Below are 13,134 nucleotides of genomic sequence, written 5' to 3' on the forward strand. Positions count from 1 at the left end.
TCCCCCCAGGCCTCCCTGCTCTCTGGCTCTGGGGGCCTCGCGGCGGTCCTGCTGGCCCTGGCGGATTTGGTCTCCCGGGGGGCGGTTGTTCCCTGCCTGCTGCCTTGTGGCGTTGAGGGGTTCCGGCTGCCGCTGCTGCTGCGGCGGGGGTCTTGGTGTGGGGGTGGCTGGGCACTCCCCCTCATTCTTTTCACATTCCACCATCCATTTTAGAAGAACATAAACACTCACCTGAGCACGGGTGTTGGCTCACCTTTGCACTAATAGTTTGCATGATTGAATGAATGAAAGATTTCACACTAGTTGGTTTTAAGGCATAAGTATGCGTGTGTGAACACTATCTGTTTTGTGTACATGTTGACATGTGGACATTTTTTGCAGCTAGCAGGTGTTTTGATAACATTGGAGTGTGTGTGTGGACAGGCCCCGCCCTTTTTGTACTACATTTGAACCTTACCGTAATGATAAACAACCAGTAAACCTGTCTGCTCTATGCTGCTTCATGGTCTTATCCCCCCCCCCCCCCCCTCCCACTATCACCCCCCCCCCCCCTCTCTCTAACGTCCCTCTCTCTTCTTCCCTTCTTTCCTTTTCCGTCCGGTCCAACACCAAAGATTTTCAAACATGATCGAAATTAATAAGTTTGGCCTAAATTACAAAAGGGGTTTATTCAGACATACCTTTGGTTTATCTGAAGGTTAACAACCACTGTTGTTAAAGTAAAATATGTCCAACACAAGAGGCCCTCAATTCTCATCTGTTGGACAGGACAAGTTAAAGAAAAACAAAACAAAAAAAACACTGAAGTTCCAGACATACACACAGTGTCCCAATCGCAGGTCGAGAAGGTGATCTGTGGGCCTAAAAGCTCTAGAGCTTAAGGCTTGGAAACATTATTTCTTAAAACTCTCAAATAACCTCTCCTCCCACCAATTGAAGACATCATTAATGATTCTATAATTGATGGTGTATTTCCAATCACACCAATTCTCAGATACGGAGACCAACGATAACTAGTCATTAAAGACCAATCAATATACTTTCTTTTGTATCAAAAATGAGAAATTGGTGGCAGAACAACTCATGCTGTATCTAAGTAATAGCCAGATGCTCCATAGCATTCAATTTGGTTTTAGAAAGCATTACTCAACAGAGACAGTTGTTTGACACCTTGTGGAGAACATCAAATCCAAATTTGATTCAGGTGTTGATGGGCAAGTTTTTTTTACCTCAGTAAAACCTTTGATAAGGTCAACCACCAGATTCTGTTAAAACATCACTCATTTTTACTTCTCTGATGAATTGTAAAAATGGATAGAGTTGTACACATCAAGGTTACAGTGTGTTAGGGTTCATCAAACCAAATCTACAACCTGTGTACACCCTATTGGAGTGCCACAAGAGTCCATCCGAGGTCCACTGTTGTTTAGCCTGTGCATTATCAATCTGGTAAGTTGCTGTCCAGCAACAGTAACCTGTCATGCTATTATACATGTTTATACAAAAAACAAACATCAAGCTGCACAGCAGCTAACATCAGTCATGACCAATGTTAAGTACATGATTGCAAAGCTCACACCTACAACTAAATGTGTCTAAAACTGTCTGTTTGTAGTTCTTACAGCTTCAACTCTTCTGGGAAGGCTGTCCACAAAGTTGAGGAGTGTGTTTCTAGAAATTTTGGACCATTCTTCCAAAAGCGCCTTAGTGAGGTCACACACTGATGTTGGTCGAGAAGGTCTGGCTCTCAGTCTCCGCTCTAATTCATCCCAAAGGTGTTGGAGCGTGGAATTGTCCAAAAGGTTTTGGTATCCTGAAGCAGAGTTCCTTTTACTGGAACTGAGGGGCCAAGCCCAAGTCCTAGAAAACAGGCCCACACCATAATTCCTCCTCCACCAGATTTCACACTCTGCACAATACAGTCCCAAATGTACTGTTTGTGGAGGTGAACAGGGGTCCCATTTTCTATGATCTTTTCATTATCCATTACAGGGCTTCTATTATATTTTCTATATTCTTTTTATCAAGCATTTAATGGATTCCATATATGCATGTATATTGCATTGCAAAAATATGCTTGATTCCTGCCTTCAGTAGCAGATAATATGTGCTGAGGTCACCAGTAGGCCTGTTTTTGACTTTTGGTCTCTGTTTTCTTTCTGTACTGAAGTGTTTATGGAACCACAACACCTGCAATGCAGATTAGACAAAAAAACACCAGGATAATAACCTATTTTGTATGTTATTAGTTTCCCTTACTAAATAATAAAAAAAAGCTTTTTTACCTTGAGGACAAAGAGAGCGGACAGCCACAAAGCATAACAGGTCGTGTTTTTCATCCTCTCCCCTTTTGCAAAAGGTTTTAAAATTCACGCAGACTCTTGTGTGTCTTTTCGGACGAGACAGCAACAATTTGGAAGTACGGACGGGGTGGTTAAGGACAGTTTTCCGGAGTAATTTGGCCTGGATGAAGGGTTTCTGACGAGTGGACTGACGACACGGATGCACCCCACAAAGGTAAGCAGAAACCTGTTAATCAAATTCTGTATTGGGCGTAGCCAAATCAAGTGTCTGATGTCCACAAAGTGAGTAACTCAGAAAAGTGTAGAATTGTGCATTCTGGAAAAGTACAGTTTTTGAAAAAACTAAAGTCAAAGTGCACAAAAGAAAAGTGAAGTTGAATTTTACAAAATAGAAGAAAGAAATTAGTGATTAATTGTCCTTGAGGTAGTGGCTCCAACAGTTCTCTGACGGGAGGCTGATTTACTAGGTTCGAAGCCTGGGGAGTTGAGGACCGCTGAATTTCAAAATTGAGTAGGCTCAAGAAACTATAGAATAAAATTAAGAGACCAAAAATCGCGAGATACTGTAATAGGTGAGCGAAAAAACAAATTGGCCAGTCTCAAGAACCTACAGAAAAAGTTGAGGGACCAAACGCGCAAGAAAATCAAAGGATTGAGCGCTTTAGATTAACCATGGTGTTTTAGATAAACACGTTTAGGCTAGTAGAGGTTCTGCAGTGTTGAACGTTCTGCTATGTGGTGTTGGTGTGAATGAAGTGCCCGGCTGCATATGTGAGTGTGGAAGCCAAGTCTGTGCTCTGAAGCAGCAGCTCTGCTGGAAATCGGATGGTGTCAACACAAGGCAGGGTCTGTTAAAGTAGGAGCACAGACCTCTGGATTAGGATATGATATTAAAAAACACATAAATATTATAGTTTAATATCTTATACTCTATTAGCATTAGGATATAGTGTTGATAAACACATAAATACTACAGTTGAATAATGGATCCTATACTAAATTGGCATTTTAAGCTTCTCATGATATGTATATAGAGTAGATAATATTGAGGGAGAATCTGACAGGGAAACTTATGATGATGATGATGGTTGGGGCTGGGATGGGCGTGAGGGTGCAGTTTTTAGACGGAGTAAAAATGGTGGTCTCGGCTGGCGGTGTGGGGGCAAAGTGCAGAACATATGATGAGGTGGACTATTACTGGTCTTTAGAAATTCCATCTGGACTTAGATAAAGCATCACTGAGGGTCATATAATGCTTGTGACCCTCAATGCTTCAGGATTGATTTTAAGATACTTTTAACAGTTTTTAAATGTCTAAACGGTCTTGCGCCTTCTTATTTATCAGATCTTTTAGTAAAGTATGAACCCTTGCGGACCCTGAGATCCTCTGGCACTGGTCTATTAACCTTTCAACCGGTAAAAACCAAAACCTACGGAGAAGCATCTTTTGCGGACTATGGCCCCCGTTTATGGCACAGTCTGCCAGAGGACCCTAGAGCCTTCAGAGAGCATTAATACTTTTAAGAAAAGGCTCAAGACCAATTTTTTAACCTGGCTTTTAGCTAATGTTTTACTACTTTTATTTATGTATTTAGTTATTCATTTATATATTTTTTTAATTTACTTACTTATCCATTTTATCTTGTTTTATGAACTTAAACTAGGTTTTTAACACACAATTTTAATTCACCTCATTTCAATGTTTTATTGTTTGTTGTTACCAATATGTTTACTTTTTTAATTCTCATTTTTATTTTATTTTCCGGTGCTTCCTCAGTTGGGACCTTTCCCTCTGGGTCGGCTGCTGTTCAGCCGCTGCAGCTCTGGGTGGGGACCTGCATCACCGCTTAGCTGTGGTGGAGCGGTCCCCGCCTGTGATGCTGCATCTTGTAGGTTATGCAGCTGTTGACAGAGAGCGAGGTTCCAATTATCAGCGTTTCCAACATCTTGTTTTCGTGCTCAGGCTATTTCTCTTTGACTTTCCCCATCAGTTAGGGGGTGGGAGGTGTGAAAGGAGTGGGGGGCTGTGTGTGGGTACGGGGAGGGGGCCCTATTTTTGAAATATTTGTGCTTGTTTATTTCAATCTTCATGCTTGTTTTTATATTTTGTTTTGTTTTAATGTAAAGCACTTTGTGTTGTGCCTTCATATAAAAAGTGCTATATAAATAAAGATTGATTGATTGATTGATTGATTGATTGATTGGTTGATTGATTGATTGATTGATTGATTGATTGATTGATTGATTGATTGATTGATTGATTGATTGATTGATTGATTGATTGATTGATTGATTGATTGATTGATTGATTGATTGATTGATTGATTGATTGATTGATTGGTTGGTTGATTGATTGATTGATTGATTGATTGATTGATTGATTGATTGATTGATTGATTGATTGATTGATAACATGAAAGTAGAGTAAAAATAAAAATTTAAATAAAATGACCTGGAAGACAGACAGAGAGGCAATTCTGCTGGGAAAGGAGGAGCAGCCAATGTCTTTTTTATCCTCCACTGTTTAATGAAACTGTCCTCTTTATAGCCTGTCGTTGTTGAAGAATTATAAATTAAAATAGGAATGTTTTGAACTATTATTTTGTAAGGGAGCAGAGGGTTGAGGTTTTGCACAGAGAGGTAGGGGCAGCTGCGCGTTCCCGCATAAGTCTGCTGGTGGAGCGGGCGCACGGACGGAGTCTGGGTGTGTGTGTGTGCGTGTGTGTGTGTGTGAGTGTGACAAAGAGACAGAAAAAGGTGGGGGGAGGACATTTAAATTAATACTAGTTAGAGAGATTCATTTCAGTGAAATGGTTTATTTTGTGTAGGGGTGAAGAAACCTAAGTGTGTGTTGTGTATTTTGTACTTTAGTGTAGAAGTTTTTATTGTGTTAAAAGTTAAGGACTGTTGTCCTTTGCTTTGTCTGTGTTTTAACAAACCATTTGTGGTTCGCTGTGTGAATTGTGTTTTGTTTCATTGGAGTTGTGTTGGTGACATGGCTAAGGAAGATAATGAGAAGCGGGGCTCTGGGGACAGCATGAGGTCAGAGGTTATGGGGGAACCAGCGTATGCAGAGGCAAATGAAATGCAGCAAGGAGGGTCTGCAGACGTCTGACAGGACAGAGCGGTGAAGAAAGGCAACGTCTTCCCTCTGGGGCTGTCAGAAAAAAACAGGAAAATTAGATTAATTTAGGACGGGGAGCTGTGTGACAAAGCAGGTTCGTCTGGGAACTGCTTATCGAACAGGATGATGGACGTACAGCACACACATACATACTCCATTAAAAAAAAAAAATAAAAAAAAAAGGAATATGATTGTGAGGATTGGACAGACAATGCTTACATTCATTCTATCCACTGACGGTGCTTTCGAAAATCACAATCAGTTCTATGTTTTGGACACACATACTAGAGATTCGGCCTCTCCTTACAGCTGCAGGTCTGCAGCCTTGAGTTCCCCAGGGAAAAGAAGTCAGAACGGTTTGTTTTGACTCTCCTTTCAAACCCCCACAGGTGGTACTTTTCTTTGTTGGTTTGATTTCAGCATTTGTGAGTTCATACATTTTATGGTGTTTTTGTGAAATGCCTTTTCAGGGTTGTGGTGAGTTGGGCAAGGTGTGATTATGTCTGTTGTGATTTCGTGTTTGTTGCTTTTTTGTTTGTTCGCCTGGTTTCGTTTTTGTCTGTTTGGTTGTTGTTTGTTGGTACACTCTTCGTCCACCTCCTTTCCTCCACCATTGAAGGCCGGGTCCCAATGGGGACGATGACCTTGTTGGTGGAGGGGGGTGAGGGGGACTGTTTTTGTGATGTTTGGTCCATTTGTTGCTTTGTGTGTGTATGTTGTCATTGTGGGGTGGGGTTTCTTCTTTTAGGATTGCATTTTTGACATCTGTCTGAAGCTCAAGAGAGGCCTTCACCACCAAACGGGAGGTTTTTACGGAAGCATACTCCTCTAAAAACGTTGAGTTCCACAGACGAGTTCTCAGCTCAATTGTTGTACCATCAACACCCAGCAGAGTGCATTTTAGATGCCCCCAGTGGATTCCACTGTCCATTGACAAAACATTGTTGTTTTTTATTCCTGCCTTCAGTAGCAGATAATATGTGCAGAGGTCACCAGTAGGCCTGTTTTTGACTTTTGGTCTCTGTTTTCTTTTCTGTACTGGAGCAATCCAGACTAGACAAAAACACACCAGTCTAATGACGTATTTTGTATGTTTTTATCTTCCCTTACTGAATAATAAAAAAAGCCTTTTTGCCTTGACGACAGAGAGAGTGGACAGCCTCAAATCACAACAGGTCGTGTTTTTCCACCTCTCCCCTTTTGCAAAAGGTTTTAAAATTCATGCAGACTCTTGTGTGTCTTTTCGTTTCCAAAACTGCACATTTCATTTTTGGATGTCATGAACCATCCGAATCTGTGAAGGCCAGATGAGACAGCAACACATTCTTCTGGCAACTTCTAATCCCAGACTCGTCCATCAGATTGCCAGATGGAAAAGCGTTACCACTCTCTGGAGTGATGAATCACTAGAGTTTCAGTAATCCAGAGTCCAGTGATCATCGTGCTAGTAATCACTAGAGTCCAGTGGCACCGTGCTTTACACCACTGCATCCAACACATTGCACTTGGTGATGTGTGGCTTGGATGCAGCTGCTTGGCCATTGAAACCCATTCCATGAAGCTCTGTGTGTACTGTACTTGGGCTAAACTGAAGTCCACATGAAGTTAGGAGCTCTGTAGCAATTGACTGTGCAGAAAGCCGGCACCAAAGAAACTACTTCTCTCCAAAAAGTATGGTGAACGGACTGCTGAGGACAGGGGCAAAGTCATATTCTCCAATGAAGCCTCTTTCCAATTGTTTGGGAAAAAGGGAAAGGGCTTTTCCGGAGAAGAAAAGGTGAGCAATACCATCCACCCTGTGTCATGCAAACAGTAAAGCATCCCGCACCAGCCTACCGCCTCTCACCATGAGCAACTCCAGAATAGTAGAGTCCAACCTTTTTTGAGGGATTGAGTTTCACAGTCCCAGGATGTGTGTGAAGGTGAGCCCAAATATATCTAGCTGGTACCTCTTAACCTTCCTCACAAGCTCAGGCTCCTTCTCTTCCAGATGGGTAACATAAGTCCCAAAAGCAGAGTTCTATAGCCGAGGGTTGGGCCGCAGAGGCTCCCCCCTTTGACTGCCACCCAAACATCTTTGCATCACCTCCTTATGAGTTCTCCCGCAGGTGGTAGACCCACAGGGAAACGATCCCACATTGTCATATTTGGCTGGACCCCTCTGGTGGCCTGTGGGAAGACTCCCGACCCCCAAATGCTTGCCTGCAAGCCCCAACCCCAGGCCTGGCTCCAGAGTAGAGCAATCCGGGAAATGTAACTGGATCTTTACTCTCATCAAAGGATTCTGAACCTCAAAAGATTTCAAATGTCTTTCTTGAACAAATGAGTCAAGCAAACACGATTGCCACACTAGACGGACAGACCCACTAGACAGTGCGCTGAAGCTTTTTTCTTCAATGATTTGTGATCTTCACTGGTGTCCATGGATTACATGAAATCCTTCCACCTTTATCCACCTTTGTCATGGTAGGGAGAACACGTCAATGTAAGGGTGGGGTCATCTAAGATAGCACAAGGGTTAAAGACTGTATGAGCAACTCCGAACCTTCCAGCACCATACAGAGCATATGGAGCTGGTCCAACGTTCCACAACCAGGATGGAAACCACAGTGTTGTTCCTGGATCTGATCTGTTGTTCCTGGATCTGGATCTTCAACTATCAGACTAATTCTACTCTCTCAATACCCTTGCATAGACTTTCCCATGGAGGCTTAGGAGAGTGATCCCCCAGTAGTAAAGACTCACCCTCTGGTCCCCCCTCTCAAAGAGGGGAACCTTTACAGCTGTGCTGTATTGGGTTGACCCTCTTGTTAGGGTTTCCCATTGCAAACAGGTCCTAGGTGACAAGCCGGACTAAGAGCGATTCAGAAAATCTTGATGGAAATTCTTACATTTAAGTCACCTTTATCTTTTCTTTTTTGCTGCTTTACTTTAGACTTCACAACACACTGTTAGATTTTTCATGGCTACCTTGTCCCTCCAATCCATCCTCACTTCTACTCACCTGGAAGTGTTTGTCTATCCTCCTCAACCCATGGTACCAGACCCTCTACTGATTGAAGAACACGAGAGACTTCCACTTCACAACACACTGTTGGACCAGCTCCATATCCTCTGTATGGTGCTGGAAGGTTCTGAGTTGCTCATCCAGTCTTTGATGATTTGGAGAAGGCATTTAACTGTGTCTCTGTTGGTGTCTTATTGAAGGGTCTCTGTGAGTATGGCGGTCCAGGGAGCCTGACTGAGAGTTGGCTGGTCTATGTATGCTGCTAGCTGAACTCTAAAACCAACTCTGTTGACCATTGACCTCGAGAAGAGGCACCTTTAGTACCAGATACAAACGAAAACTCGTCGTTGGGATTTTTAACCTGTAAAATATGTGTTCATAGGGTTCTATAGTGTCATCATTACACTATAGGACCCTATGAACAATTAACTTACACCCCTGGGGTAATGGTTAGCACTCTGGACTCTGAATCCAATAGTCTGAGTTAAATCTATAAAAACTGTGGAAATGCTCTTTCTTCATTGTTAGATGGAAGTAAACAATGCAGAATCTCAAACTTATGAATATAAAATAACTTTAGCTTCTGGCATCTACCAACGAAATTCTTTTTTATTCATTCATTCATTCATTTTCTATTCCGTTTTTCCCTTTCGGGGTCATGGGGCTGCCTGAGCCTATCCCGGCCACTTGTGGGCGAAGATTCTTTTTTACGTTATTGAAATAATCGCACTGTTATTATACAAACAATGCCACATTATTTTTTACATATAATCATTATTTTATTCATGAATCTTTTGTGTTGGTCAGCATATATTCCATTTGGTTAGAATTTATTTTATTGAAACCTGTAAAAATGTTAGTGTATATAGGGTTCTATGGTGTAATGGTTAGCACTCTGGACTTTGAATCCAGTATTCTGAGTTCAAATCTCAGTTGAACCTTGAAACTGTCCTTGTGCATCATTGTTACATGGATCTAAACAATCTAGTTCCTCAATTTAATGAATTTAAACATAATATTCAATATTGTTTAAGTAATAAATCTTTTTCTTGAATTTGTGCGCTTTCATTCCAACAGAATCTCTACGCTTCATTACATGGATCTAAACAATTCAGCAACTCGAACTAAGCAATTTAAAATAACAGACATCTTCATACATAACTTCTATGCCCTTTAATGTTAGTGTAGAAAATATCTGATCATAATGCTAGCACTTTAATCCACATTAGGATAACTAGCATGGTTAGATTAATCAGCACCTTAAGCAATGTGCTTTTTTCAGTCAGTTAATGATGCTGATTGCAATGCTAGCAATTTTCGCCACATACAGCTCAGTTAGCCTTACAGAAAGAGAAGAGGGAGTTATATGCGCGTAGTGGCTGCTCAGCAAGTGGGGTTAGGTCAAAGATGGGTGGTGAGAGAAGAACCGGGCAGCAAGGGCGGTAGTGGTGCATAGAGGCGGGCAGCTAGGGTGGATGGCGTGCAGAGGCGGGCAGTGAGGGTGAAAGTGGGTAGAGGTGGGGGGCGAGGCCGGGTAGCTCCTGCAGGCCATACAACGCTGCTCGTCGCTTTAATTGTTAGGTTTCATTTGAACATGTTAACAATAAATGGCGTGTAATTGTATCGCGATTTTCTACCATCCTCGAAGGTACTTTACAGTCACAGTACCATTCACACACACATTTACACGCTGGTGGTGGCTCCGCTGCCTAACACTTGCGCCAACTATCCACCAGAGGTAAGGTAAGATGCTCGTAGCTCTAATACAAACAAACGAAACAATCCGGCAACAAATGCAACGGAGACACAGACTATAAAACAGGAGTGATTACACAATTACAGGGAAGACAGGTGATTACATTGAGGGAGAATTACACTGGGAAGGAGGAGTCAAGACATTTGAAATGAGAGGACAACGGGAAGTAACCCAATTAACCAAAATAAAAGCAGATAAACCACACTGGCCCCGATACCTCACACAACCAGGATGGATTTGTTGATCCTGGATCTGGATCTTCAACTATCAGACCAACTCTAATCTCTTACTGCCCTTGCATAAACTTTACCATGGAGGCTTTGCAGAGTGATTCCCCAGCAGTAAGGACTCACCCTCTGCTCCCCCCTCTCAAAGAGGGGAACCACCACTCCTATCTACCAGTCCAGTAGTACTTTTCCCCACTGCCATGCAATGCTGTGGAAACGTGTCAACCAAGACAGTCCCACAGCATTCAGAGACTTGAGGAATTCCAACTCCTGCTGCTTTGCCACAGAGGAGCTCGTCGACTACCTCAGTGACTTTGGCTTGGCTGATCTGGTCTTCTTCATTCAGTAGAGGGTCTGGTACGATGGGTTGGGGAGGATAGACAAACACTTCCAGGTGAGTAGAAGTGAGGATGAATTGGAGGGACTAGGTAGCCATGAAAAATCCAACAGTGTGTTGTGAAGTCTAAAGTAAAGCAGCAAAAAAGGAAAGATAAAGGTGACTTAGATGTAACAATTTCCATCAAGATTTTCTGAACCGCTCTTAGTCCGGCTTGTCACCTAGGACCTGTTTGCAATGGGAAACCCTAACAAGAGGGTTAACCCAATACAGCACAGCTTCCAGGATCACTAAGCTAGGATGAAACGGGCCCCCAGTGTCCTAGGAAAGGTTATGTCAAACTGGGGCCCTGTGATGAACAGCTTCCTTCTGATGCTATACCTGTAGTTGCACCGCGTAGAATGCAAAAAAAGGACAGTTAGACTGTCCAATCAAAGAAATCTAGTTCATATCCCCTGCAAGAAGGTTTTGACCAGTCCCAAGGAAACTAATCTCAAACTTGCTGCACTCAATGTCAGATCTTTATGCAACAAATCATTTTTAATCAATAATCTTATCTCTTCTTTTAATCTTGATTTTATGTTATTAACTGAAACATGGCTTGAAAAAAACACAGGAAACATAGTTCTACTCGAATCGACTCCCCCCAACTACAAACATGAATCAGAAATACGAGAAAATAAAAAGGGTGGAGGCGTTTCTGCACTGTTTAGAGATAATATTGCAACCCGCAGACTATCATTTGGTGTGTTTTCATCATTTGAGTATGTGTCCTTTAAGATTGAGTTAAAACAAACTCCTCCCTTACTCTGCATAGTCATGTACAAACCTCCTCAGCACAGCCAAAGTTTCATTGATGATTTCACTGAAATGCTCTCAGTTGTGTGCACAGACTTTGATGGTCTAGTCATTACAGGTGAATTTATGGTTCATGTTGAAAATGTCAATGACAAAAATGCAAAAGAGCTCAATGCTGTCCTTGAAACCTTTGATCTAATTCAGCATGTGAGTTGCCCCACCCACAGCAGAGGGCACACTCTGGACCTGCTCATCACAAAGGGGGTTAATATTTACAATGTCAGTGTGGTTGATGTCGCCCTCTCTGATCATTTCTGTGTATTCTTTGACCTGTCTGTTGCTCCCAAACCACCGCCTGGCCCTGCAGTTGTCCAAAGGAGACAAATAAATGAGAGCGCTAGGGCACAGTTTGTAGAAATGAAATGCTGAATTCTGTTACTTCTTGAATGTTCTGGATGCCATTGCCCCTATGAAGGTTAAATTGAGAAAACATAGACAGAAAGCTCCCTGGAGGAACGATGATCTAGTCAGGGCACAGAAACAACAGTGCCGCAGAGCTGAGCGAAAGTGGCGCAAGTCAAAACTCCAGGTTCATTATGGAATGTATAAGGGGAGTTGTACGCTTACAACCAGATCTTATGCAGAACAAGGGAAAGGTACTTCTCTGAAATCATTGGAAGTTGCAGCAGCAACTCTCGTGTCCTCTTCAGAACAGTAAACAGATTAACTAACCCTCCAACCCAGCTACCAATAGAAATGGTTTGCACACCTAAATGTAATGAGTTTGCTGTGTTTTTTAATGACAAGGTTCAGGGCATTAAAAAAGCCATCAACTCCACAACACATATAACTATCCAACGGCCACCTACTCACTCTAAGCTGACTCACTTTGTACCTGTCACTGACCAAACTGTCCAAGAGACCATCACCCGTCTGAGCTCGTCTACATGCTGCCTTGATGTGTTACCGATTAGATTTCTAAAGTCTGTCAAGGAAAAGTCCTTGAAAAAGTTGTCTACCAACAGCTCACTGATTTTCTCTTATTAAACAATTCATTTGATGTTTTCCAGTCAGGTTTTAGAGCCTATCATAGCACAGCAAACTGCTCTTATCAAGGTAACCAACGACATCCGCCTGAACACTGATGATGGCAAAGTCTCTGTCTCAATCCTGCTAGACCTGAGCGCTGCCTTTGATACTGTCGATCATGGGATCCTTTTGCACAGACTCCAACACTGGGTTGGCATCTCTGGATCTGCCCTAAGTTGGCTCAAGTCTTATCTAGAAGACAGGAAATATTTTGTTGAAATTGGGAGTTGTGTCTCTGACTACATGGCCTTGACTTGTGGTGTGCCCCAGGGATCGATCCTGGGACCCCTTCTGTTCAACCTCTACATGCTGCCACTATGGCAGTTAATACGCAGTAATAACATATCTTATCACAACTATGCAGATGATACTCAGATCTATGTGTCACTGACAACAGGTGAATATGGGCCGGTGGATTCACTCAGCCACTGCCTCCAACAGATCAGTGCGTGGATGCAGAACAAATTTCTCCAGCTAAACTCAAACAAGACCG

General features: G+C 42.4%; 1 non-coding gene across 1 annotated transcript; it reads left to right on the plus strand.

Annotated features, from left to right (window-relative positions):
* Window positions 1-9,303: 9,303 nt before the first annotated feature.
* On the plus strand, window positions 9,304-9,375 carry trnaq-uug (transfer RNA glutamine (anticodon UUG)). Its single transcript has one exon. It is a non-coding gene; the product is annotated as a tRNA-Gln (tRNA).
* Window positions 9,376-13,134: the final 3,759 nt, after the last annotated feature.

Source organism: Oryzias latipes, chromosome 23 (assembly GCF_053564925.1).
Source record: "Oryzias latipes strain Hd-rR chromosome 23, Olatipes_Hd-rR_3.1".
Classification (NCBI taxonomy): domain Eukaryota; kingdom Metazoa; phylum Chordata; class Actinopteri; order Beloniformes; family Adrianichthyidae; genus Oryzias; species Oryzias latipes.